The sequence below is a fragment of the Diuraphis noxia genome, unplaced genomic scaffold, assembly GCF_037042655.1.
Source record: "Diuraphis noxia isolate RWA-SAM2 unplaced genomic scaffold, SU_Dnox_SAM2 contig0005, whole genome shotgun sequence".
NCBI lineage: Eukaryota > Metazoa > Arthropoda > Insecta > Hemiptera > Aphididae > Diuraphis > Diuraphis noxia.
Genome location: NW_028301715.1, coordinates 22403115 through 22416549, shown reverse-complemented (window position 1 = coordinate 22416549; position 13435 = coordinate 22403115).

The following is a 13435-nucleotide window of genomic DNA, read 5'->3' as shown; positions in this document are numbered from 1 at the left end:
TCACATCCGTTCCTGCATATAAAATCTTTTTTGAATACTACATACTGTAGTTGCAATATCGTTAGAAATAATGATGTTTTGTTCTATATATTTATGGATTATTTATAAATTTAGTTTTCCAATATTTACGTTGTTTTATCAAATCGCAATACCACACGTAAATCAAATTATTAACAATACGTAATACTATAAAATATGTGATATTCTTATTAGGGATCAAAAAAATAATAAACCAATAGAGTGTTATCACCTGGAAAAAATACATAATAAGTGTAGTATTATTTTTTTAAATTGTACTTTTTTAATTAATAAATAATATTCTTAAACGAATCAAAAATCTTTTGTCATAATATAGAAATATATTTCTATGTAAGAAGACCGTGACAGCTCCAAGAGCTGATGTCAATTCTTTTGTATGCGGGTATTTTTATATTTTTTAAAGTCATGTAATTAAATAAATAAATCTGTTAGAGCTTAAAAATACAATGAGAAGTAAAATACCTAGTGAACAACTCAGCGATAATAATACATATTTTATTTTAATGTGTCGTTTAACGTGAAATCCAAAAGTAGGTAAATATACCTGCATGGCTTGCGTCTTAAAAAGCAGTGTGTTTGAGAAGGGAATGCTTGGATCATTCCCTTCTCTTATATTGTGAGTTAAGATTTTGTAATTTTGATTAGGTAGATCTAAAACGATTGTTTTATTTAAAAAAAAGTGTCAAGTCTTCCGCGGCATGGAGTAAAAAATACCTACAATGATGGTTTTTACATATAATTGAAGAAAATTCATAAATGCCATAACAATTGAGGGGAGCAGAGGTAAGGTGTTCGGCATCAATTGTAGCTGTATTTAAAAATCAATCGACCCCCCCCCCCTTTTACCACCGCAATAAACGCTTGTTGGTGTAGCCTCAGATTATCTGACTTGTGCAGTGGTGATAATGTAAAGATGAGTCAGCCAAAACAAAGAACTGTACAAACTGTATTTCCGAATATAATTATTTAAAACAATATTATTATCATAGTATAATTATTCGATGCCTTACAATTACAATAGTGGCGTAAATATGATAACCGAAGAGCTGGTTAACGGGTTAGCAATGAAGATGGATGTTTTATTGTGCAGTAATGTTTTTGTTCGTTATGTATATATTATAGTAGGTACATATATAATATATATATATATATAATATAAACATACAATATCAGTGACCGCCGTTTGCTCTGAATGAACCCGCAGCGCGCTAATTAACCGCTAACGCACCCACGTTAGACATATTTTACTTTACCGGTGGCGTAGTGGTTCGTACTAATTGTAACGTTTCCAAAGTTTATCGCCAGTCGTATCTTAGGTACACGATATTGTTAGCGTGCGTTTTGAGTGAACTCTCTCGCTCTCAGACGACGGCAAAGTTAATACCTATCATAATATTATTGTTGAGGCGTATAACCGCCGGGATATCAGATCCGCTCGGAATATACGGAAACTCCGCACAAGTCTCGCTGCAGTGTTTCAGACAAGGTCCAAGTTCGGTGGTCGCAGAAAGGTATCAGCACGAAAGAAACCGTCCGACTTAACCTCTGTTTAATGCGAAGACATCTAAGAAACTCCTCCTCTCTACCCATCCACCCCTAACTCGTTAACGCAGTCAAGACGTTCGTCCTCTTGTAACCCTTCTTAATAGATAAGTAGGTAAACGAACATAAAGGTCTCTTTTGAACCGTATATTTACTATATTATAATATTATCATATCATAATAATATACGACGACAGTGTTGTAGACAGCCTGCCCACATAACTCCATCGTCGTCGTCATCCTTCCCTTCTGCATGCTGATCTTCTGGCCGGATAACCACACCGCGTTATCGCCACACGCTGTTTGGCCGCGCCCGTTCAGCATCCGTCCGACTGACGTAAATATAGTTTATATAAACCTACTGCGTACATAAGCTCTTATTATTAAAGTACTCAATACAGATCTACAGTGGTGTAGCTGTGAAAAAAATTTTTTTTTTTGGTTTATGTTATTAATAAACCACAAAAAAAAATGTTCTAATGTCATCTAAAGTCGATAAATTGATAAATCGGTAAGTTACGACTTAGTCGTAACGGTGAGTTACCTACTCGTGCTGAATATCCAAAGGAATTGATTGTTGAAAACATTTTGTATTAGATCGAAAATAAATAATATACATTAAGCAAAATAATAAAAAGCGTCTTGAAGAGGGAGCAAAGGCTCTATTCACTCCGCAAATATGCCACTGATACAGATCAGATGAATTTACCAACTAAACTGTTGCAGTCGGAAACTAAACGATTGTGCAAGTCGATAGGGTGCCTATTTCGATCGTAAATAATATACCTTGCAACCGGTTGTCACCTTTTGCCTGCAAAGTCGTCTCGTTATAATATAATAGGCACACATCTTATCATTATTAATTTCTGTCGACTCTAATTTGTACTAACATGATTTTTTATCAAAAGTCTTTTGAACAAAAAATAGAATATTTGAGTTTTATTACATCCAGATAAGATATCTGTTTTTTCTTCCGAAATCGATTGAAAAAATATTTTTGAGATTATACATGTTAATTCGAAAAGTATGCTAATTTTTTCTTTGATTATGAATTTATTCGAAATGTGATTTTTGGAATTTTTAAATAATATTCTAGACAAAATAAATTTTTGAATTATTGAGTTTTTTATTCTGCCTAATTAATAAATGTTCTGTGGAGAAATAAACTTCTGTTTTTGATAAGAACCTTTTTTTATTACTGATTTTCTGAATATATTTATGTTATAATTCTATCTGGATCAAAATGTTAGGCTATACTAAAGACAATTTTAGATCCATGAAAACTGTTTTGAATAATATTGGGTCTTGGGTGACTAGAAAATGTTAATGATTAACATTAATTTATCAACATTAATACATTTTAAATAGTATGATTCAAGTATAGCAATAAACATTAGACCCAATAATATACGTAATTTATATTTTTGAAACACCATTCATATAATCTATTATCCCGAATATATAGATTTTAATAACCGATAAATAATTATACTCATTCAAATTTGGAATTAGGTAATTAACATTTTTCAAATAAATGATTTATTGAATAATTTACAGTAAAATATGGGAATTCTTATTTGAATAACAGAAGTTTGGGTTTATAATCTTTGAGTACTTCAAACTTCCAAATTTCAGAATTAAAATTAATTGATTATTAGATGAAAAAATGGAAGTGAGCATGCTTGATAAATCCATAATCACCCTGTATATTATATATATATATATATATATATATATATATATATGTACCTAGTAGTATAATATTGGTGTGGTATCAAAAAGTTCACATCTCTGTGGACATTTAATTGAATTAAAGGTTTGTAACAATAAAATAATAATTGTTGTTTTTCGTCTTGTTATTACATTTTAGTATTTTTAAATGTCACTAGTATTTACTACGTTGTCCCACTTTTATGAAGGTAGGATAGAAAATAATATTTTATGGAATATCGTTATAATCATTATTTTATGTAATAGCAGTTAGAGAATATAAAATGTTATATCTAATATTAATAATGGATTAAATCCCATTGTTAACTACAGCTGAGTTGTTCTGCAGTTGGGTTTGTTTACACACAAATCCCTGTGATATTGCGTAATTTCAAAGTACCAGTATGTATATTGTGCATTTTTTACATTATGCATCGAGAAAAGATAACTCAAAATTAAATAGACTTTCACGTTAGTAAATGAAATTCGTACTCATGAAGTACCTAACTTACTTGTGTTGATTTTATAATAAACAATAAACTATTTTCCTAATGTATTGCAATTTTCATTGTTGATTGTAAAAATTAGAAATTTCGGATTGTACAATTTAAAAGCTGTAAAATAGTACGTATGTTAATCAACATCGATTTTTTACAATTATTCCGAATATATAACATTTAGAAATGTAAAAAAAAAAACATGGACTTCGTATCGTTTTTCTTCTATTTACGCTGCTTATAGTTCTATATTATTCTTAAAAACAATATAAATAAAGTAATCACCTTATCTGCGAAACACTTAATTGCAATAAATATCTCGAAAAAAATTATTTTATGTTTTGAGTCATTTTACAAATTTGTATCAATTTTGGTTCTTGTAAAATGCTCGTAGCTTACTGTTATTACTTATTATAGAAGTAAGTTTGAAACAAGCTAGAAGTAAGTCTTACTACAATTATTGTTAACTAACAGCTAATGTGGTATTTATTTTTATTACACTCTATCTGAAATTTTGGATTTATCATTACTTTTAATCACGTAACATTGCATTGATATGTTTGATGTGTAAGTGACATTGTGTCTTAACACGGAAATTCGTGTCTGTTATATTAATATGATTAAAGTCAGAATAGTATTCTTGCGATTTCTGTAATGGACCGATGTTTTTAAATTTTTTTCTGAAATACATTAGATAAGATGTAAGCTTTCATGAATTCGACGTATATATACGGCTATTGTTTGTTTTATTACTTTTATTATATTGCAGTATTATGTATATAGGTACATATTATATTATTAAATATAATTAATATAATATTTCCAAAGCACCTACGCGCTGCAGAGGGGGAATTTGAATATTATTATTGTAATATAATTAGAAAACAACATATTATACTGATTACGGCCAACCTATCTGAAACCAACAAAATAACATAGAAATATATATGGATCAGCGATAGAGAGGAAACAGAAAGCAAAAAGAAGTGTACTTAACGAAGCCGGCGGTGAAAAACTATCGTCCCTGATCCCTAGACGATCGCGACGGCGGCGCGGTGGTGGAACGGAAGAATATTGGATCTTACTTTGTGTTGGACAGCGGCGGCAGTGATGGCAAAGTGGCGAAGCGGCTCGATATAGGCAGTCCGAGGAGTGGGCGGGAGAAAGAGAAGCGGTAAACGAACTTTGGCGCACATTACCCGGTCCGGTATATTAGGTAAATGTCCGGCCATAAAAGGAAAGGTGACCCTTTTAAGAAGGGGCCGGCGGGTCCAAATTTAAACTAATGTCGGTTTTCTTTCAGCGGTAATGAACTAGTTTATGTCAAGGCCGGAACTTTTAATCGCGTCCGCGGAGAAACACTCGGCCGGCCTTCGTCTATAAACGACGACTTATGGCCGCCATAATTCCGTTCATTACCGCGCCGCAGTAGCCGCGGCGACGATGTAAGACCCACCGTAGAAATTACCTCCAACGTTTTCAATATAATATAACACTACAGTATAATACTATACGAAAACCACACCGCAAGTCCACGTGCAGTCGACGAGCCTATATGCTTTTGCTGACCGTTGACACGAGTTTTTGTATTTCGAGTGTGTTTGATCATCATCGTTATAATATAGGTATGGGTAGGTACATTGTTTGTCCGAGAATATAGTCCTTACCACTGTTGCAACATGCGCGTGTGATAAATTGTGAAATAAAAATGCTCATAACTCACTTAAAAACTGAATTATCGTATAAAAAAACTTCCAACAAAACACAGATAATGTTCTTACCGTCGAGTTTCATATAATACGCGCATTCACTCTAATGTTTAAGCTAACGGAATAAAACGTGAACTGCTGAGCGTAAATGGCAAATGTTACGCGTTTGTAAGACTGAGACAACGAATACAGATGTGGAGTCCTCTCAACAAAGGTCCGTTAAGAGGTCCAATATTCATTTTAGACTTTATTCAATTATTGTTTGTGAGGTGGTAAGGTGGGGTAGTCCTGTCTATGCCATAGTCACCAACTGTAAAAGGATTTTATGATGCTGATCTATGTGTCTTAACAATGTCAACGACACACTATAATAACTTCGTGCTAGCTGTAATGTCCCAATTTTTGATCGTTTATTAACTACTGTAATAAGCAAATTGATTGTTGTATTGGTATAGCAACAATGGTGATTAGTCATAGTCATTTTTTCAATTTAAAAATATTTTTTAGAATTATAATCGTTGTTGACGAAAAGCAAAAATCTAGCGTGCATGTTTTGTTTGCGTTTTGTAGCATCTGTAATTATCAACAAAATACAAAAACAAAAATATTTAAAAGAAATGGTTAATCGACAAATATACAACTGCTGCAATATACCAACGAACGATGAAAATTCTATGCAATCTTTTATAATTGCTTATTAAAAATGTAATAACGAAAACATCGAACTGATCGCTCATTAGTATTATCGGCTGATGAACGGCAAACTCATTATTTTATATTACACCTATATAATATGACTGTAATGTATAGAGTAATATACTCTCCGATGACGTTAAATATGTGCTCATAATACTGACCCAACGATTAGCGATAACTTTGGTCCGACGTCCTTAATAATAATGATAATAATAGTGAGTAAGTATAGTATAGTAATAATAATAATAATAACAATTCGGTGCCCTACCCCTCTTTGACCACCACCCTCAAGAGGGTAGATCGTTGTGCTGTCACCGTCGAACGGTATTTGGCGGTCACAGGCAGCAAAGTTTCGAGACTGCAACCTGCAAAGTGCCGATTTAGCCGTATTCAGAGCGGGTTTAATTAATCTGGAAGGAAACGGCGCGCATAGAGTACGACGATTACGGGTGAGTTGTGCCGAGGAGTAGCATAAAATATGTAACATCGTGGTGAAGTTGAGGTGCGCGCAGGGTAGTATGGACATCGTAACGGTGTCATCGTTTTTCGCACGCTCAGAGTCCGGCAACGGTGGCAGCAGTTTCACCGGACTGGTTTTAATTACATTTCCTAAATTTACTACCATTACCCACCCACACACCCAACACGCACACACAGCAGCACCGACCTTAGCTCACGTGCGTTATACTTTATTATTATTATTATTCCGAATATATACGACGACAATTTACTTCGCACCCGCGGAGTCTCTTCGCCACCATTCAACTACACCCACCTAGATATTTCCTTTAATATTATACGAAGAAACGCACGAGCGATCTGCATCCGATGAATAGCGTCAGCACTGCAGTCTCTCTCTCTCTCTCTCTCTATCACTCTCTCTCTCTCTCTCTCTCTCTCTCTCTTACCGACACACATTACGTACTATACATTATACATAGAAGTGTGTGAGCGTTTGTGTGTAAGTGAGAGTATAGTTATAGTTACACGGTTTACGTAGATATTGTAATGATATTATCTCGTAACGCGTCCCCAAACTATAAACAAACCAGTATAATATAGGTATGTGTAGGTAATAGGTATACATATTATAATATATACGATTTCCGCGTTGAATAAATTACATTATTATTATTATTATTAGTAGTAGTATTACCGTCATTGTATAGGATGTGTTTCTTAACGAGGAAATCGATAGCTGCAGCAGACCTAGCTCAACGATCCTGCGGGCGTTATATTATATGGTATTCTGTGATTTTTTTCCAAATTCGATCAAATCATATGATATTTGTATGCATTCACTACATATAGATGTTGAGTATTCTGTAAGAAAATATTTAAAAAAAAGTTTAATTTAAATTTGAATGCAATGATAGGTATCATTGTATACGAAAAACGATTCTGAACGGAGACGGTTTATCTGTCTAGGATATATTATAGATTATTAAAAATTTTCAAATTTTAGATTTAAAAAGAAAATTTTTTATGAATTTCTAGCTTAAAATAATTTGCGAATTATCGTGATTTTTAAGTATGTTGTCAAAATTAAAATTAAAATGCTTGTAAAAAAAAGTGACTATGCATTTCTTTTATTTTTCAACTGCTATTGTAAAAATATTTTAGGAGCCTTGTATTAAATTTTAAGTTTTAAAAATAAAAGGAAAATATTTTATGAATTTCTAGTTTAAAATAATTTGCGAATTTTCGGGATTTTTACGTATTTTGTCAAAATTCAAATTTTAAATGCTTTTAAAAAAAATTGTGCCAATATATTTCTTTTATTTTTCAACTGCTATTGTAAAAATATGATAGGAGCCTTGTATTTAATTTTCAAATCTTAGATCTAAAAAGAAAAACTTTTATGAATTTCTATCTAATATAACTTGAGCATTGCCGTAATTTTTACGTATTAAGTCAATATTTGAACTTAAAAAATTGTGCTTATATATTCTTATAATCACTATAGGAATAACTTATGAGGAACTTTGTATTAAATTTTCAAGTGTTTTTGGTCATCCAAAATTTTTTTACCGACACTTCAATAAAATTCTCAAAAAAATCGAAAATTTCAGTTGTCTATAAATAACTCAAAAAGTCAAACAATTTTGAAAATTAAACCGTAAATAGATAACAATAACATAAACATTTGGATAAAATTTCAAGTATTTACAGTGATTAGTTTTAGAATTACAACCATATAAAAAAATCGGTTTGGTCGAAAACTAGTTTTGCGTAAAAATTCACGTTTTTCTGTCACTTTTTTTCATTTTTCTCGATTTTTTTGAAAACTGTTGGAAAATGTTTACTTTTGACCTCATTAATGCACCAAAGATATTCATTTTTCCATCGGAAACCACTCCAGAAGTTTGAAATTGAAGCATTATTTCGACTAGTTATGCTGTAACATAGACACACACAAAAAAAAAAACATACATCATTATTGTGCCTAAAATCAATACATTCATCACTCCGTTCAGAATCTAAAACTACCTATATTTAATGAAATCAATTTTATGATCATTTATTATTTCATAAATCATAATCATATATTATTATGTGTTAATATAATATGTGTTTTCATTAAGATAGTGTTTAATATATTTTATTACTATGATTTTTCACAAAGTGGTATCTTACTATCTTATTATTTTATCAAAAAATAGAAACTAATGAATACCTTAGAATAATAATAATTATTATTTATTATAATATAAAACAAAGTCCTAACACCTAACCAAAATTATATCAAAATAATGAAAAGAATAATTTCGAATGACAAGGGGATGAATTATATCATATTTTCGAATTTTCTAATTTTTTATTTTTGTCATGTTGTGACGACTGATTCCCAATTTAAATGTTTATTGCATTTAAATTGGGAAAAAAAAGAAAATGAATGGTTTTAAGTGCTGCTACCACTATGCTCCTCAGTCCTCACCTATTATATATGTTCAATACTCTTCACCGCACTCTTCACTGCGCCACTGTACATGGGCCCTATATATTTAGTTGCACACCCACCAATATGTACCAAGTTGCGGCACTGAGTACATGTACTCTTAAAAGAGTACTAATGGTAACCTTAGTTATACTGAATGTCGACGGATTTATAAACTCTAAACTCTGTATAAATAACAAACAAGGTTTCTGTTGAAAATATACCTTTTAATGATTTTTTAGTCATTAACATTTTATGTAAGTGTATTACAGTCCCTGTCTGGGAAAAATGTGCCCCAGACCCACATAAACAAAATACAAGTCCTACTCAGACCAAAGGCTTAATTGTGGTTTCGGACGCTCCCCGGTTAGTTAGTAACGATGCACTGCACACAGATTTCAAAATACCAACAATCAAAAACTATACGTATATGGGAACTTTAATATATTGATAAGTGTTTTCAGTCATATGTAATTTAAATCAAATTTAAAAAAATTTAATTAAATGGGTAATCTAACTAATATATACAAACGCATAAAAATATTATTTCATAAGCCTACGTATATAGTCGATTTAAGACAGGAAATTTCTTAGTAATAAAACAAAATTATTAAACATATTTAAGGTTTTCCAGAATTAATTACGACATGTCAATGCCACCGGTTTATTAATACCAATGTGGCAACGCGATGGTTTTTTACTAAATTTAATATTGATAGGTTTTTCTTTTTTTTTTAACAATTTCACTATTGGATTAAAAACGATTTACGTTTCAATGAGTCTTCGAGTCTTACTAGTCTAAAATGAAATACACGAAGACAGTTTATGGTATATCCTAGGTACAATATTGGTATATATTATTATATTTATAACCTTTTCAATAATCGCATCGAATATCTAATCGTTTAACCTGTATTTAAACGTCACTATACATAACATCGCGTGCCGCCGTTAATAATATATATGATAAAAGGGATGCGAATTATTATAACTCCGTGGTCGACTGCAGGCGGTTTCCTTCGGTCATAACACTATTTAGGTGCTAGCAGCAGACGTCTAGAAAATTACGTAAGACGAAATAAAGCTCACAAATATATTTTTATTGTTACAGCGGCGGAGAGTTCCGTTGACGAATGGAACGATCATGTGACTGGCATACTTGAGTACACGTAACAATGCGCGTATTATAAATAGGACGTCATTCACTTCTATTATGTTGATCGGATATCGGAAATCGGGATTTTAAAAGTTTCCCGGAAAAACGCCGAGGATAATTATCGTGCGAAAAACTGTACATTCGGCGAAGTTGCGGGGATATTTTCGGGGGTATATAGGTACTCTATATATATATATACACACTTATAGAATCCATATGTATATATATATAGTGCGGATTAAGTCGGTGCCGCCGCGGGAAAGAAACGAAGAATTTATTATATTGGTCCAGGGAGCAGTGTGTGGCTGCCACCGCAGAAGAAGAAAGCGGTCGTATATACAACACAAAACTACGAAAACTTTTGCAGTGAAAGACTACGCGTACACCTATATATATATATATTTAATATAAAACGCGACCACCGCCGCAGCCGAGTACACGGCGACATGCTTCTTGATTATATCCTGTTTAAGCTTATTAGCTTTAAACAAAACACCTCTCACGCGCCGATTAGCATAAACACCACTACCAACCCCCCCCCACACCCCCTAACCAGTAGAGCACTGAGCGCGTGCGTATAATATTATACACATATATAATAGGTACAATATAATACGTTAGTCCTAATTCCGTCATCATATACCACCAGACTCGAAAACCGTTGTTGCTCTCGCCCCTCCAAGTTGTTTCCGAGAAGGGATGTAAACTTTTATGATCCGTCTGTCCGTCGTCGTATTTGTCGTCGTCTTAGTCTCCGTCTTTGCTGCAGCCACGGTCGTCAGGGATTGACTGGAGGAGCTCCGCCGTGCCACCATGTACCGGTACGCTGTATAAGAACGACTGGATTATTATTATTATTATCTGGGTCCGAAATTTATTCCACCGCTCACCCCCCACCCCCTTCCCCTAAGCATATTCATTCGATTTTCAATGCACCCCCGAACGTTGTTTTTCACACACACACACACACACACACACACACAGCTATAGTTCCTCCCCGCCCCACCATCTGGCAGTATATCCGTCGTCTTGAAAGTCTCTTCCTCCCTCCATTCTTGCCCTTCCGCTATTATATTATGTATATGCGATATGTACTGTGCCGTACACGCACTCAGATTTCCCGACGCGCGTAAATTTACATATTAATTGTCGAATTCCTGCAAACGTTTCCATTCCCCGACATGATGCGCGGTGCGTCCTCACCAACTCTCGTCACGTCCGTCGTTTTGAAAGTTTTGTCGTGAAAAACGAATTTAAGCTATATCTCCTCGCTCTCCCCCCCCTTCCTGGCCGAAAACGCGTGTGTAATCGACTTTTTAATTAGTATAATATTATTCGTTGCGTTTGCCACGTCGTACACCGTAAAGTCTTTCGACTTTTCGAGCCATCGAATCTACGTGTTTTAATCTCTTAGACTTGCCGTAACCTAAGTCTGCTCTTATTCGTATATCTATTCCCTTTGTCACGCCGTCCTGAAATCGGTTGGAGAGAGGGGGGTGGAGGCTTATTACTCCGTCCGAAACGGCTAATGGTTTTTTTTCGTAATATATACTATTATGTTCGCGGAGAACGAGCCCTTACAGCAGTAGGAATGCATTATTCGTCACGTGTTCGTCTCTCTCACTCGCCGTCAAGTCATTGTTATTATTATTATTATTTTTTTTTATTTTTGTTCACTTTGTTTCGACAAATATTTTCCTCCACTAACAACACTGCCGAAAAAAATAAAACTGTGTTATAGGCTAACGAGGAACATGCTCCTAAGCTAACGGTTTTAATGACATAGTTTTTTTGAAGTTTCAACGACTTTGAAGCTGTGACATTATTGCATCTAAAAAGTTATAATAGGTCCGTTTTTCTACATCTATACGACTTCGTTTCGAAAACATGCCGCGATTTTTTTCATTTCAGTTGTGATGTTTTTTTTTGTCCGTGAAAAACCGATTCCGAAAAGTTATCTGAACGTATTAAATAAAACGGATGTCTTCAAGAAATTATTACACCACACAGAATAACGACCTTAAGTAGTTAAGTGTTTTGAACAAACACATATTTTTTAAGCGATATCTCCGTTCCGTAAAAATTATCATTTATATACTATATAGAATAAATTGAACTCCCGTCTATCAAATAATATTTTATACATTTCACCAGCTAATAGAATGTCTTCTTAGATTCGTTTTGAATCTTTCCTTCTTCCAATCCTTTCCCCCTTTTGATCTATTGTAAGATGTTTTGTAAAATCGATTGGATAGTAATGCCAAACCATCGCGTGTCACAAAATGTTACGATGAAAAAAATTATAATTTTGTGAAACGAGTCAAACGTTTTTTTTTTTTTTATTTAAATTAAAATTTTAGTTTCAGATGATTATTTTAGAAACAAAACAAATTCATGTACCATTTGGGTTTTGTCAGTTATTAGTAAGTTTTATATTAGTCATAAGCATCAATAAATTATTACATTTATGTAGTTTTGAACATTGTTCAGAATTAATAAATATTAAATAAGCCATTACTGATGTGTGTAGGTCAGCAGAAAGGTCGACGAAAAATGATTTGAACAACCGCATGACTTTGTTGACGTGTTCTACAAACGTTGGCGAAGAATTATACTACTTAAAATGGAAAAATGGACCGCGCTGTAAAAATAATGATTAAGTCGATGTAATCGGGAAAAATATTTGTTCTGCGTGTGCAAACAAGAAACATAAACTGTTTAAAAATCATATTATGTGTACGTCTCTGATTTCTTTTTCTTTTAAAACAATACGTTTGTTGTTCTTTTAGTAGAAAGGCCACATGATGGCTAATGGGCGGCAGTGACGAATAACTACAGCCGAGTAAATACGAGCAGTGAAGAATAAAAATACGTTTGATACAACTGCACATACTAGTATTGTAGTCATAGTTAAATATGTAACGAATTTTTCGGTTTTAAATGTGAGCATTAAATACTCGTTTTTTCAGAACCCTGAATTTTCGAATTCACTTAACATGGCATTGGCGATTAAAACAAAATGATTACGGTATTTTGCCGGTTAACAAAAATGATGCGATTACCCTCCATGGTAATTTCAGTTAACAATCGTGAAAATGATCGACATCAACAGAGCTCAAAAGTAAATTAAATGTACTCCGAGTACAGT